Source organism: Sinocyclocheilus anshuiensis, unplaced genomic scaffold (genome assembly GCF_001515605.1).
Source record: "Sinocyclocheilus anshuiensis isolate Anshui unplaced genomic scaffold, SAMN03320099.WGS_v1.1 scaffold3505, whole genome shotgun sequence".
In the NCBI taxonomy this organism is placed as follows: Eukaryota; Metazoa; Chordata; class Actinopteri; order Cypriniformes; family Cyprinidae; genus Sinocyclocheilus; species Sinocyclocheilus anshuiensis.
Genome location: NW_015554331.1, coordinates 149,056 through 156,388, shown reverse-complemented (window position 1 = coordinate 156,388; position 7,333 = coordinate 149,056).

Genomic DNA, 7,333 nt, shown 5'->3' with positions numbered 1-7,333 from the left:
GTAATGATGCTGGAAATTCAGCTTTGATCACAGAAATACATTACATTTTAACAGATTCAAATAAAAAACAAGCTCTCTTGAATTGTAGTATCATTTCACAATGTTATTGTTTTACTGTTTTTTTGTTTTTGTTTGTTTTTACAATAAATGGAGCTATGGTGGGTATAAGAGACTTCTTTCAAAGATGCAAAAAATCCTACTGACCCCAGACTTTTGAACAGTTGTGTAAATTACAGTTATGATGTTCCTCCCATTTCAGTAATAATGTGGCATATATAGTCCATTCCATAGAGCCTGTGCCTGTTCCCTAAATACCCATTGACTTAAATAGGATAATCTTGTACCATAATGATGTAAAAATACAAAAAGTAAGAAAATATATTCCATTCATTGTAATTAACAACATGAAATGTATTAAACATTATATTACATCAAGGTTTCCAAAACTGGTTTCATGAAAACCAGTCTGAGGTTAATGAAAAGCAAACAATTAAATTAATCATAAATCATGTCAAATTAAAATAATTTTATTTTAAAATAAAATAAATTATAATTTATTTATAATAAAATAAAATAAATTATTTTAAAATAACAATCAAATTAAAACACTTCCTAAAAAAATAAATATTTTATGTTGCATGCCAAATGAGCATTAACCAATGTCAGAGAACTGTGAGCATGCAAACGTGATACTTCATTATTAAAATATTTATTTTAAAATCTCAGGAGTACTTAAAGGGCTCCTTGATTGTGATTTCACTTTTTTAACTTTAGTTAATGTGTAATGTTCCCGTTTGAGCAGAGATACAACATCTGCAAAGTTCAATGCAAAGATATTTTGTTTTACAGAATTTGCTTTTTAAAGCCTACAACAAATGGCTGGTAGGGACTAAAATAAGCTTCTTCCTTGGTTTGTGATATCACAAACCCTAAAATTTATATAAACCCTGCCCCGGAGCATACAATCACAACACACTGGGCCAGCTAACCATTCCGAGCCCATTGTGTATTTCTGAGGAAGTGGCTTCATAGAACCACGAAGTCAACAGACCATTTTTAGGAGAACAGAAACAGCGGTATAATATATGAAAAATAATACAATAAAAAAAACAAGCATAAACACGTTACAGTGCCCCCCATAAACACAATCAAGCCTTCAAAAATAACTGGTTGACCAGATGACCACCCCTTTAAAGTAAATACATTAAGTAAAAGAGGTTCAGATGACAAAAAGTTTGGGAATGTCTGCATTACATGTAAATAATGACTTTAAAAGACAAAAGCCTTTCAATAATACATAATAACACATGGTTAAAAAGCTTACTGATTGATAATTCAAATAAAAATAAATGTGTTCAAGTTGATGTTCAAACAATAGTTGATATTAGGTAAATGTTGAAATACTTCTTAAGCACCTTTACTTTTAAGAATGAATACAAGTAAAACTAATATTTTACAAAAAAAAAAATACATGCACCTATAGTTTACATGCTTTCCCTTACAAAAATGATGTCTTTCAATTCTTTTACTCTCTTCCTTTTATTAAATACTACTGAAAAAAATACAAAAACAGCAACACCACCAAAATGTTCTACTATTTAAATATATTTAATTTCACAACATCATAAATTATATAAAATTATTCATTTATGCAAACACTGACATTTTAAAATTTCATTTCAGTTCACACACTTTCCTATATTAATTTCATTTAATATTAATATAAAGGCACCAATATTTGCACTAAGTGTAAATAGCTATAAATCCTATATACATTATAGCCTAAGTGCAAACAGAATAGTTAGATCCTATTTAGATACATCCTATTTACAGCAAATGTAAATAGCAATAGTGCAAATAGTTCTCATTAAGTGTAAAGTCAAGTCAAGTCAAGTCTGCTTTATTGTCAATTAGTGTAAATAGCTATAAAGTGTATAGCTATTAAATGCTATTTACACTAAGAGAAAATAGCATATTTTCTTATCAATAGATACACTTTACACTAAATGTAAATAGCAATCAATTATATTTACACTAAATGAAAGTAACAGGATTTTGTGCAATTTATAATACTTAATGGAAATAGTGGCAATTATCTGCACCCCATTATTTTATTACATTATAAAACAGTATACAATTATAAAACAGTATGCAATAATGTCAAATGACATTTAAAAAGGGAGGGAAAAAAGTTCAACAAAAGTCAGGTTCTAACTCTAGTCATGACACGCACTTTACCTTCTACACCAGAAGCTAACATTTACCACTAGTCTTTCTACTCTTGACTAGTCCAATCACACGTTGATGGGCTGAGTTAGTATAAGTAGCCTCTTCCAACAAGGTGGACTTTTCACACTTACTGTAAATAGACACTCCGTAATATAAAAATATATAATATACATAATATGTCATATTTTTGTTAAAAAAAACCCCACTTAAACAATGATGTAACAATAGAACAACACTATCAGTTCAAATATTAGTATAATTTAAAAAGTAAAATTTAATAAATAACTTAAAATTTAATATTTCACATATTTCTTATTAATCAAGGTGGACTTTTCACACTTACTGTAAATAGACACTCCGTAATATAAAAATATATAATATACATAATATGTCATATTTTTGTTAAAAAAAAAAAAAACACAAACAATGATGTAACAATAGAACAACACTATCAGTTCAAATATTAGTATAATTTAATAAATAACTTGTACATAAACATTCAAATTAAATATTTCACATATTTCTTATTAATCATAATAAAATATAATGAATATTACAATCATACACTTATGTTAACCTAAAGTTTGTTTCTTTTAATACATATTAACATTCTGCTATTGTTTTTTTTTTACATTACAAATTAATTGAAACATAAAGCCTATTAAATACACCAATTCAAACTTAGTTTATTAAAAATAAGATTAATCTTATGTAGCACATACATTTATACAAATTCTTACATCTAAAAGCAAGCCAACTAATAACTTTCAATATAATATTGTTCTCACATTGTTTTAATCACTGTTGATAATCTAAATACTGATTAAGCAATTACATAATATAGCATCTATTTCATTAATTGCTACGCTTGCAAAACTACTTCTGATGCTCATTCATATTTTTTTTAGTTTCTTAAAGTAATTTACTTTTAAATAGTTTTTTTAAAGTAATTAACCAACACAAATGGAATATTTATTTACAACAAAATTTCAATATAAATGAGAAACACTATTTTTTATGTATGATAAAGGCAAAATATTACTTCAGTTGTTAAATGCAACATACAACACTTATGTACTAAAGTTTAACAATCAACAGCTTAACACATCATTAAACAAGAATAAAAATAAATCAAAAATCAATAATTTAATGCACAATTACCTAATATAAATTATACACACTTAAAGGTATCAAAGCGTAACCAACACAAATGGAATATTTATTTACAACAAAATTTCAATATAAATGAGAAACACTATTTTTTATGTATGATAAAGGCAAAATATTACTTCAGTTGTTAAATGCAACATACAACACTTATGTACTAAAGTTTAACAATCAACAGCTTAACACATCATTAAACAATCAATAATTCAATGCATAATTACCTAATATAAATTATACACACTTAAAGGTATCAAAGCGTTTAATTCAACTCTGAAGTACACATTCCACAAGATTTGCTTAAGACATTATAATAGAAGAAATGTTAAATGTAGTATACATTTTAACATTCAAAATTATACAATATATAATATCAGAATTACACTTTTTGTGTTATTTTCAGAATTAAACTATCTCTATTAATATATTAAGTATTTGAAAAAAAAAAACCCCACTGCTATAAACTACAGCAGACACAATGAAATGTGTATACATCTGTGGCAAAAAAAAACAACTTCCAAACAAATTTAAATACCATATCCATTTTAGTGCTCAAATTATTCCAAATTTTAGGCTAAATCATCAAAAATATCTTGGACTTCTATGTACTCTTTTTCATCAGTAACACGAGCACTAGCAGAAGTACAACAAGAAATTCTGTCTTTCTCAATGTGCACATCACACTGCAGACATTTACTAGGACCAGATTCACTGCTACTTCTAGCACAAGCACTAGTAACAAAGTACACAGTACACAAAATTTGCTTAAAACATTAAAGCAGAAGAAATATTAAATACAGTATACAATTGTAACAAACATTCTAATTTATTGAGATGCACCTGTAGTAGACTAAAAATAACAGCGATATGAAACTATTGAGTAACTGTTACTCCTGCTCGCAGCGCTAGGGCGGGAGATGTATAATTTTGACTGATGAAATGTTGCGGAGGCTTGAACGAGTTATGTGATCGCATATATCGGCTTCACAGACAGCGGGGTATGTTAGCACTGGAAAAGCATGTTTTACCTCAACCCCAGTTATCCCATTAGCAGCTTTGGTGCGATGAACTGAAGCAGTCGAATCAAAATGCATATGATTGGATATTTAGATGATGATTATTAGTTTTGTGCATTTTCAATGTTCCCCAATTATCTTAGTAAACTTCGGAGGCTGTTTGTGTGTGATTTTTAGATTTATATTAATAAAATATATCGTAAATTCACTTACCTTATAATAAATGTGATCTCCGACGAGCAGTCAATAACGTATCTCTGTAGATTCCCTCCAAATTTCCAAACGTAAACAATAGGACTAATGCAATAGAACAAAAGTAAGTTAAATACATTTTGTGATTTTTCTCTTTAGTATTTTCTTGTTTGATTAAAATTATGACCGACTGCAGGTAACTGCTGTCACTTTAAGAACAAAATGCACAGATCCAGTGTACTGACACGTCACCGGGTTTCCACCTAAATGTTAATCTTGACTCCAAACATTGTGTTTAAGTCAAGTGAATTTTGAGATGATGTGTCTGTATTTGACCATTCAAGTGAGGCGTGGCTTTGTGTCTATTGTTCTTCACTCATTTCATCACCACGCGCATCCTGCTATTTATTCCTCATTTATGCACATTTCTTTATCAAAGTGTCAATAACTTTAAGTAGTACTGTGCTATGAGTTTATATATTGCGCTTCATACCATCGCCACGACATGGTCATATATCGCCTAGCCGCAGCTAACTGTATTAGCTCATACTAACAAAACACAGTAACACACACTGGTAGGACATCGCGATTAGCATCTCACTTCAATGCACTGTATCTTAATGTAACTATAGAACATTATATAAGGTACTAAACGTTACTTACCTTTTGCAGTTTGTTTGTCTGTTAGCTGCTGGTAGAAGTCTGTGTCCATATTCGCGTGTATTTGTTCTCAATCGTCATCCCACGACCCAAACTCGCTCAAAATATGAATTAAACAAGTCAGACGTAAAATAATCCATGTAAAAGCCATTCCTGGTGAACCGACCGAAGCAGACTGCTGCAGAAGCCGATGGGCGGCACACATTGCATCAGTGTATTTTCAAATTTAAACACTGCGAGAGAGCAAATAGCGTTGCAACTATGAAAAAACTAACTAATAACTTGTTTTAAGTGAAAGATTACAAATGTGTCTATTTATTTTTATTTGTAGGCTGTTACATTTAATTAATTGTTCAAATGGTGATTTCACATTATGCTAGGGTTAGGTGCACCTGTGCTATTCACTGTTCACCACCTTCATTTCCCTCTGATTTTAGGGTTAAATTAGGTTTAAGGCCAGAGGAACTATGTTTTCAGACATGATCAATAAAACACACTGATTCAGGAACAGGTCTTACTCGCAAAATCATGGCAGTCGTGTGTTTGTGTGTGTGTACCTGGTATTTATCACATGATGGGGACCAAATGTCCCCACAAGGATAGGTCCCTATGAGGAAACAAGCTTATAAATCATAAAGAATGAAGTTTTTTTGAAAATCAAAAAATGCATAAAGTTTCCTGTGATGGGTAGGTTTAGGTGTAGGGTTGGTGTAGGGCGATAGAAAATACAGTTTGTACAGTATAAAAACCATTATTACACCTATGGAATGTCCCCATAAAACATGGAAACACAACGTGTGTGTGTGTGTGTGTGTGTGCGTGCGTGTGTGTGTGCGTGCGTGCGTGTTTGGCTACTTGTGCAGTTATATTGACATGACCGATAAGCACCCTTTTGTATTTCAACAAATCCACGATCTTTCCTTTAGAAGCACCAGTTGTGCAGCTATGTATTTCTGCATTTGGCCCTTCAGTGTTACACAGCCTGTTGGTTAATCCTCTGTCCACCATAACACTTATTTAAAAATAATGCCATAATTACATTGCAAGTTACAAAATTTGTCTACATTTATTTAATAGGATAGATATTGCAAGCTATTGACTGCAGTAGGACTTTCTAGCATTTGTGATATGAGACAATGTAAACTGAAAATGTTGAACTTCTCACCATAGAAAGTGAAAGTCTGTTTTTTAGTTATTCAAAAGTAAAGACAAAATGTAGGTTGGCCCTAAGAGCAATGTTCCATCATGAACATTGTTGTCCTTCCCACATAGCAAGCGATCTTGGCCCAAACGTGGCCTCAAGCTGGAACTGCTGGCCTCCTGTCAGCAATGGCAGGTACCCTTTCAGCCAGAGCTGGGCCATGTGTGGTGATAATGGCACAGCATGGATCACGGCAAACATGAGGGCTGATTGCTGGTGTGTGAGTGTGGCCCAGATCAGTCCAGTGATTATGTGGCCCAAATCAGGCTTGTGACCTGACAGCATATTATGTGACCCATGATAAACAAGATAAATAAAATATTGCACATTTTAATGAAGTGTAGTATTGTTTAAATGTTAAATCTTTGAAATGGCAAGTCAAAACAGAATGAAACATATAATTTCAAAACTAGTAAATCAGTCAACTGCAATAAACTGCACTTAATTATACTTGGTTCTGATTATCATATTTATCGCGCTGAAATCATGCGTTTTAACCCATATGACTTTAGACTTCTGATATACAGTTTTCTGAGTTCACACATCTAGAAAAGTTAGCATGTTTTGCTCAAACTTTCACCATGGCATTAGAATGGGTACACCGTTGTCGCTTGTGAAATCAAAATGACAACCTGGAAAAGTCAGATTTTCATGATATGTCACCTTTAAAATAATGGTCAAGTTGTTAATTTACAGATATTGTTAGTAATTTTAGTAAAAAAAAACTCGTAGTCTTGAGCGCAAATGGACAAATACTAACTTGGAAGTTTTTAGAATTGCGTGGAAAAACAGTATGTCGAGCATATCCACAAACTCATAGAAAATAACCAAAACAATCCTAGGTTTTTATTTAGCACAGTGGCTAGATTAA